Source organism: Drosophila montana, unplaced genomic scaffold, assembly GCF_035044405.1.
Source record: "Drosophila montana isolate Dmon_TW-CO22-7 unplaced genomic scaffold, ASM3504440v1 contig_3213_1, whole genome shotgun sequence".
NCBI classification, from domain to species: domain Eukaryota; kingdom Metazoa; phylum Arthropoda; class Insecta; order Diptera; family Drosophilidae; genus Drosophila; species Drosophila montana.
Genome location: NW_026998093.1, coordinates 869649 through 876647, shown reverse-complemented (window position 1 = coordinate 876647; position 6999 = coordinate 869649).

The window sequence follows — 6999 nt, the reverse complement described above, 5'->3', positions numbered from 1 at the left end:
GTCACTTAAACAGCGCCTGTTCTTTGTGGCAGCAGCGTTCATTGGCATTTGGCTTATGGGCAGCGGCGTTTTAATAAGCTAAACAAATTTTTAATTAAGACGCTGGCCACTCTAATTGATTTAAAGCCTGTTGCCTTCTCACTTCCACACCTCATCTCCGGCCTGTGGAATGTGTCTGCACAATTGGCGTAAATCCCATTAGAGACGCGCACGGAAACAAGTTTTGGCTTTGGTTTTGGTTTTGCTTTTCGTTTGTGACGAAAGCCAAACACCAAAAAAATGTACACACACACACACACGCACACATTCATGCGCGCGCTGAAGAGCCGATAAAAACAAATAACACAACAACAAAAATTCAATACCCGTTCGAGTCGCAAGTTCTTGCCAAGTTCAACGAACAACAGCACAAAGCAAACGGCACACAAAAACAAAAACACAAGAAAGCAAAAAGCAATTTAACGTTTTACTGCTTTTGCTGTGTGTGTTTTGTTGTGTGTGTGCGAGCGAGACGCATTTCAAGCTCGCTGTTTAGGGTGACCATGCAGCGCTGTTAAATTTATTATGGTGGCCAAAATATTGGCATGCATTTAACAGACGCTTATCAACAATGCCGCGCATCAAAGTGTGTCCATTCAAAAAAAAACCAAAACAATGCCAAAGAGCTGTGCGAACATTTCGCAAGCCCCAAACTGCGGCGACCCGCAAACCTGGTTTTCATTTTCATTCAATTCAAAATACAGCGCCAAAAAAAAGGCGGCAACAACAAGCCAAACATGGGCCTGTCAGCGGCTGCAACTCACGGCCCAATGCAACAGGTGGAGAGGCAGAGAGGGGGGAGGGGCTAGGGGACACAGTTTCATCTGCCACAGCGTCTATTTATGAGCCAACCGCATGTGGCAAGCGGCAAAAAAGACGTTAAAAACGACAGTAGCATTGCATTTGCCACACACTTGTTGCCCAGCCGCAGCCCCGCCCCCTGCTGCGCCGCACGTGTAATTTGCATCAGGTGGGCGCTCCACATTTGTGCGCCAACTGTGCCACGCCCCGTTGCCCACTCGCAGCAGCTGCTCCACGCGAACATTAAGAGCGAAAAAAAAAACACTGTAATTATCGACACAATTTTTGACTGACGAAATACTACGAACACGCGTACTTTGCCTAGAAATACACAACTCCCCTTCCATTCTCTGTTAAAGTGGGCCTTTCTATACCCTATCCCTATAGGGTATATCACATTACGTATCTCTCTATGCAACGAACTTTAGGGACTTTCAATCAGAAATAAATGAGGTTTCTATCATGCACAGTACGTATTTTTTCGATATCTGCCTCATTTTCTTAAAATCGATTAATATCGATTTTTAAAGAGCGTTTTTTAAACATATTTCAGAGCTTATGAGAGGGTAGCTCTCAATTCGGAATATCTTTAATTTTTGGAATACATCTAGCCCAAATCCCACTCCATAATCAATCAGGGTATTTGCTGGTCTACTTGATATTTGCCCCATTTTCTTAAATCGATAAATATCGTGTTGTAAACAACGTTTTTAACATATTCCGGTGTTTATAAGAGGATATCTTTCACTTCTGGAAGACCAACTCAAAAATTGAGCAGGGTATTTACAAGTCTATTAGATATCAGCCCCATTTTCTTAAAATCGATAAATATCTGCCCCATTTTCTTAAAATCTATAAATATTGTTTTTAGTTATAGCAAATTAGGTAGGTCTGTTTTATATTATACACAGTTTGGGCATATTTCACTTCTGGAATACCTTACCTCAAATTTGACTACAAAATTGAACAGAGTGTCTACTAGTCGGGCATTCTCGTATACAGCACGCTCACTTGCTATAAAATATTTATATTTTTGTAAAAATGTTCAACAAATTTTCTCTGCCTCAGCAATTTTTGTAGATTTAAGTGCAGAGTATTTGCGATTCGGTGCGTTTGACCCGTAGTTTCTTGCGCCAACTTCTTTGGTCTAGTTAATTTATCGCACAACTCACGCATTTAGCGGCTGATGTCAGAGACTTTGAGATTTGAGAGCTGAAACAAATGCGAATTTCTGGCTGAGCGGAAAAACGACTTTCCAAATGTCGCATGCAATGGAAATGGAAATGCAAATGCAAATGGAAATATGAAATCTGATATCTGAAATTTGAAATGGCAAATTTTCACTTCTCGCTCGGTTCTCTGCGGCTCCGACCTTGCCCCCCCTCCACCCCTCGCCAGAGAGGAGGGAGGGGGTCTAATTTGAACGTGATTTGCATCGAATGCGCAGCGAGACTGTGCCACGTACTTCACGCGGTCGTCGCTCGATGATTCGTGATTAATCAGTTAACTCTGGCTCTGGCCATATCGCAACAGGTAAATCGAGAAGAAAGTCGGCAAATCCAAAATATCAGCTAACGAGCGCGTGGGGCTGAGTTTCCGAGGGAAACAAAAACAAAAACAAAAACAAAAACAAAAACAAAAAGGTATAAATTAGACGTCACAGACAGAACTCACAGGGAATTTAATAGCTGAGTAAGCATTTGGTAGAAATAGACAGCTGAGTCAGCCTGACTAGCAGATACTCTATACTGTTTAGTTAGATGTAGTCGCCGGGTTTCTCATAATATAGAATCTTGATATAAAACATTTCTTTTCTGAACGCAGGTTCGATCCTCAAACTTCGTGTGAAGTGTACGAACAGCTGGATTTGAACCGGACACTTCTCGCTTGACAGTTCGACTTTCGAGCACATAATCTTCGCAGGCTCCTGAATAGTTTCTTGTATTCATTTTCTACTTATAATAAGATGGTTTGGAAAGAATCCGTAGATACTAAAGCTCAAAAGCTTAGATATACTTTAAATTACAACTCGAACCGGTTTGACCCCTGTATTCCAGATTCTTTCACTTTTACTATAAGATGTACCTTGTCCAAAAAAAAAAAAAACTCTGTCTAAAACCCCAACCAAATCGTATTTTGAAAAACTTATAATACCCAAAAGAGTATTAGAATTTCATGATGAAATGTGTGAAGAAGACTTCTTCGACCTCATAAGGTGTATACATTCTTAGTATCAATAGCCGGGTCGAAATGTATATATATATATATTTTTTTTGGACTGAATGTTTTATATATATATAAATATATAGCCATATCCGTCTATCCTGCCGTCCGTCAGTCTGTTTCTATGCATTGTCTCTCAAGCTTAAAGATATCGTCACAGATCCAAAGATCTGATGCATACAGTCTTAAACGGCCGGATCGGACCACTATATCATACAGCTACCATAGGAAAAATCAGTCGAAAATTAAGTTCTTGCATGAAAAATTCTTTTGTTATTCGAGACATCTCAATCAATCTTGATATTATATTATATATAAAGTATTTTTCTGTATTCAGGCAAATATAAGTCAGAAAGTCCCAAGCAAATACCACCAAAGGGTATTCAATCTGCGGTGTGCCAAAGATGTCATTTATTTTGGTTTGAGCTTAGGTTCGTGTGCGTTTTTGATGGGCTACTCATGTGGTTCAAGGTTCGGTTCATGCGAATACAACAAGTGGAATGTTTGCATTCGAGCCGAATAGTGAATAGTTAAGACTTAACAATACCCTCTCCAAGCGCACACTCTTCTAGATTAGAGGGCATTCAGTGTGAGCTCATCTTTGGCGAAGTCGCGTTGAATGAACTCTCTGTGGGCCACATTGGAGCTGCGGCCCAGCCCACGCAGTCTGAGCCTGACATCGTTTCGGAGCTGCCAAAATGTACAACATTGAACTATATAGAATACTATAAACATGTTCAATGTGAAATCATTGTCGCACGACTTGCCACAAACCAAATGCCAAATGCATAACAATGAGCAGAAAAACAGAAAAACAAAATCGAATATTCGATGCGGAATTTCACAAAGTTTGACCATAAATTGGGGACTGTGAAAAAGAATAAGACGATGACAACTTAATTAGCATGCTGCATGACGTGTTGAAAGCCAAGACTGATCACTGATCACTGATCACTGATCATTGATCAGTGCGACAATCGATCAGCGTAGTCAGAAACTAGTTAAAACTCGCGACAATTACGTGTTTTTTCCAGCTAAAGACATAAGTATATACACACATGTACATTTAGTAAAGGGGAGGGGAAGGGGAAGGGGAAGGGGGGGGCTAAAAACTGCTGATGTAAAATGTTTAAAACATTGGCGCAGCAAAGTTCATTGGCTGGCGCAACAAATGCATTGGCAGCCACAATTTGCCAGGCATCCAAAAATTGGAGAGCGCGCCGAACGGCCGCCACGTGCGTGGACAGACTTTTGTGCGGCACTGTAAGCGGAACGGGTTTGCCAACGCCTCTTGGGTCCAGCTTGGACCACTTGACGCTTTCTTCGGCATGTGTGCCGTGAGTCAGAGCCGCAGGAATGCCCCTTCAAAGCAGCATAAAAAAAAAACAACAAACTGAAGCCGAGAGAGAAAAAAAAACCGGGTCAGTTCGGCGCGGAGTCTACACTCAGGGAAAGAACCTCGTAAAATCCACACATTCCGAAATTTACAATCACTAAGCTGGGGGAAAAAAACAGAAACTCTTTAATCTTAACTCATAAGATGCACAAATTCTGGCATTTCCAAGAACTAAGCTGGGAGATAAAAAGAAAACTAAAGTAAGGCGGAGCTATTCGCATTCTTAATATCATCTTGTCTTTAATCTTAACTCAGAAAATGTAACGAATCTGACATTTACGAGCACTAAGCTGGGAGAGGAAAAAACTCAAGTAAAGCGGAGCTCTAAAAGGCCACATTTGTTACATATTGCTCTGTCTTTAATCTTAACTCAGAAAATGCAACGAATCTGACATTTTCAAACAGAAAACTTAAGTAAAGCGAAACTATTGGCATTCTTATTGATCACATTTGTTACATATCATCTTGTCTTTAATCTTAACGAATCTGAACTGAAACTAAATTCTTCATCAACTTGTCGCTGTTCTACACGGCACATTTAATACATATTGTTTTGTCTTTAATCTTAACTTTCGCATACGCGTACGTGCTGCGACTTACTTTTAATTTATTGTTAAATTATAATTATATTGTTTATGTGATTTGCATAAAATTCTTGAAATTAATTCAGTCTGGCTATAATATGAATCCAAAGCAAATGGTTAAAAAGGGGTTTACTGGTTGCGAAAGAAGCATCTCCGACCACATAGAGCATATATAGTCTCGGTCAGCATCAAAAGCCGAGTCGATCTAGCCAAATCCGTCCGTCCGTCCACCTGTCCGTCCATCTATCCGTATGTATAAGCCCGTCGATCTCAGAACCTCTTAGAGCTAGAGACTTGAGACTTTAGACTTTTAAACGTAGATCCCCCCAGTGCCCACGCAGTATGAGTTTGTTTCCTTAAATCGATAACTTGCCAAGCAATCGATAAAAATTGATATCGAAATCTTGTTTTTTGAGCAAATCTCTTTGGTTTTAAATGGCTCGAGTCAGCAAATTAAATATGTATGTAGCTTTTAGAAAAGTTATACAGATATCTTTCATCTAGCGCGAGCTGCATTTGATATTGGTAGAAGGTTCAGGGTATATCGTAGTCGGACACACCCGACTAACGCCCTCCTACTTGTATATCTCTTCCAGCTTTATGCACTTAATTTTTTCCAGTGTATCGTTAGCATAAACCCAATTTGATCTTAAACTGAACGTTGAGTCAGGCACAACAACAACAAGAAAAACCTGTCAACACGCCCACCAACAAATTATGTGCATCTATGAGATACGATAAAGAAAAACTACGAATTGTTATTGTTACGAATAATTATACGAATACTTTGGGCCCAGACCCACCCACGTTGTGGCCAAATTATATGGCATATCTGGTTACAATTTGTTATGCAAATCATGAGCTAAATAATAATAAAATTAAAAATTAATAATAATAACAATAATAAGTGGAAGAAGCAGCAACAGAAGCTGTGTTCCCATTCCCATTGGCTTTCATCGCTTGATGGAAATGGAAAGTGTTTCCATTTCATCTTAACTCTCTCGGCACTATATATAATTTGTCTGCATAACTATATCATTATGGTTAATTTTTCATAGCTGAAAACGGAAACCTGGCGAATGTGTTTATTACAGAATTACATTGACATTACCACAGACACATCAACTAACTGGCGGCCAGTTAAGGCACTCGACTCTTGCCTCTTGTCTCTGGTTGCCTCTCCACACTTGCACATATTTGCCATAATGCTTAGCTTGTTTTAAATGAGACAGGAAGAAATTGTTGTGTGCACACATTGTGGACAAACAACACTGTGCTACAAGCTTTACAAACTTACGTGTTCGCACGCAATAAGCCTATCGCTGTTTATATTTGCATATCGCTCTTCTATGCGATTTTCATGGCCGCAATTATGATTATTATTTTGCCAAATAGATAACATAGTTTAAATACTTCTGTTTCTACCTATCTCCTAAAATATATTTCTTAATTTTTTGATTTTTTGCTGTCTCACTCTCATTTTATCCCCTTTTTCCTCACCCTCGTACTCCCATTTGCACTCCTTCTCTCACTCTGACATATAAATCTGAATGCATGCATTTATGGTTGACAATCGGACAGAAAGTCAACCTTTTAAGAAAGTCGTTTCAACTCTCAATACCTTTGACTCATTGGGAGTGTATTTCTTTCTCTGTCTCCCCACTCTCCCTCTACATCTCATTCCAACAGACTTAAGTGTTTAAGTATTTAATTCCTCTGTCTCTCTCTCTCTCTCTCTCTCTATCCTTTTCTCCATATTTTCATGGTCGCCTTTTTTATGCGATTTTCATAAATTCAAGCAGTGCCTAAAGACTCGAATGTTTTTAAAGTATTTACTTCTTCTGCCTCTGTATATTTCTCCCTCTCTCTCTCCATTTTTTTGTGGTCGCCTTTCTATGCGATTTTCATAAATTCGAGTACTTAAATGCCCACATACTTAAATGTTTTTATATGTAG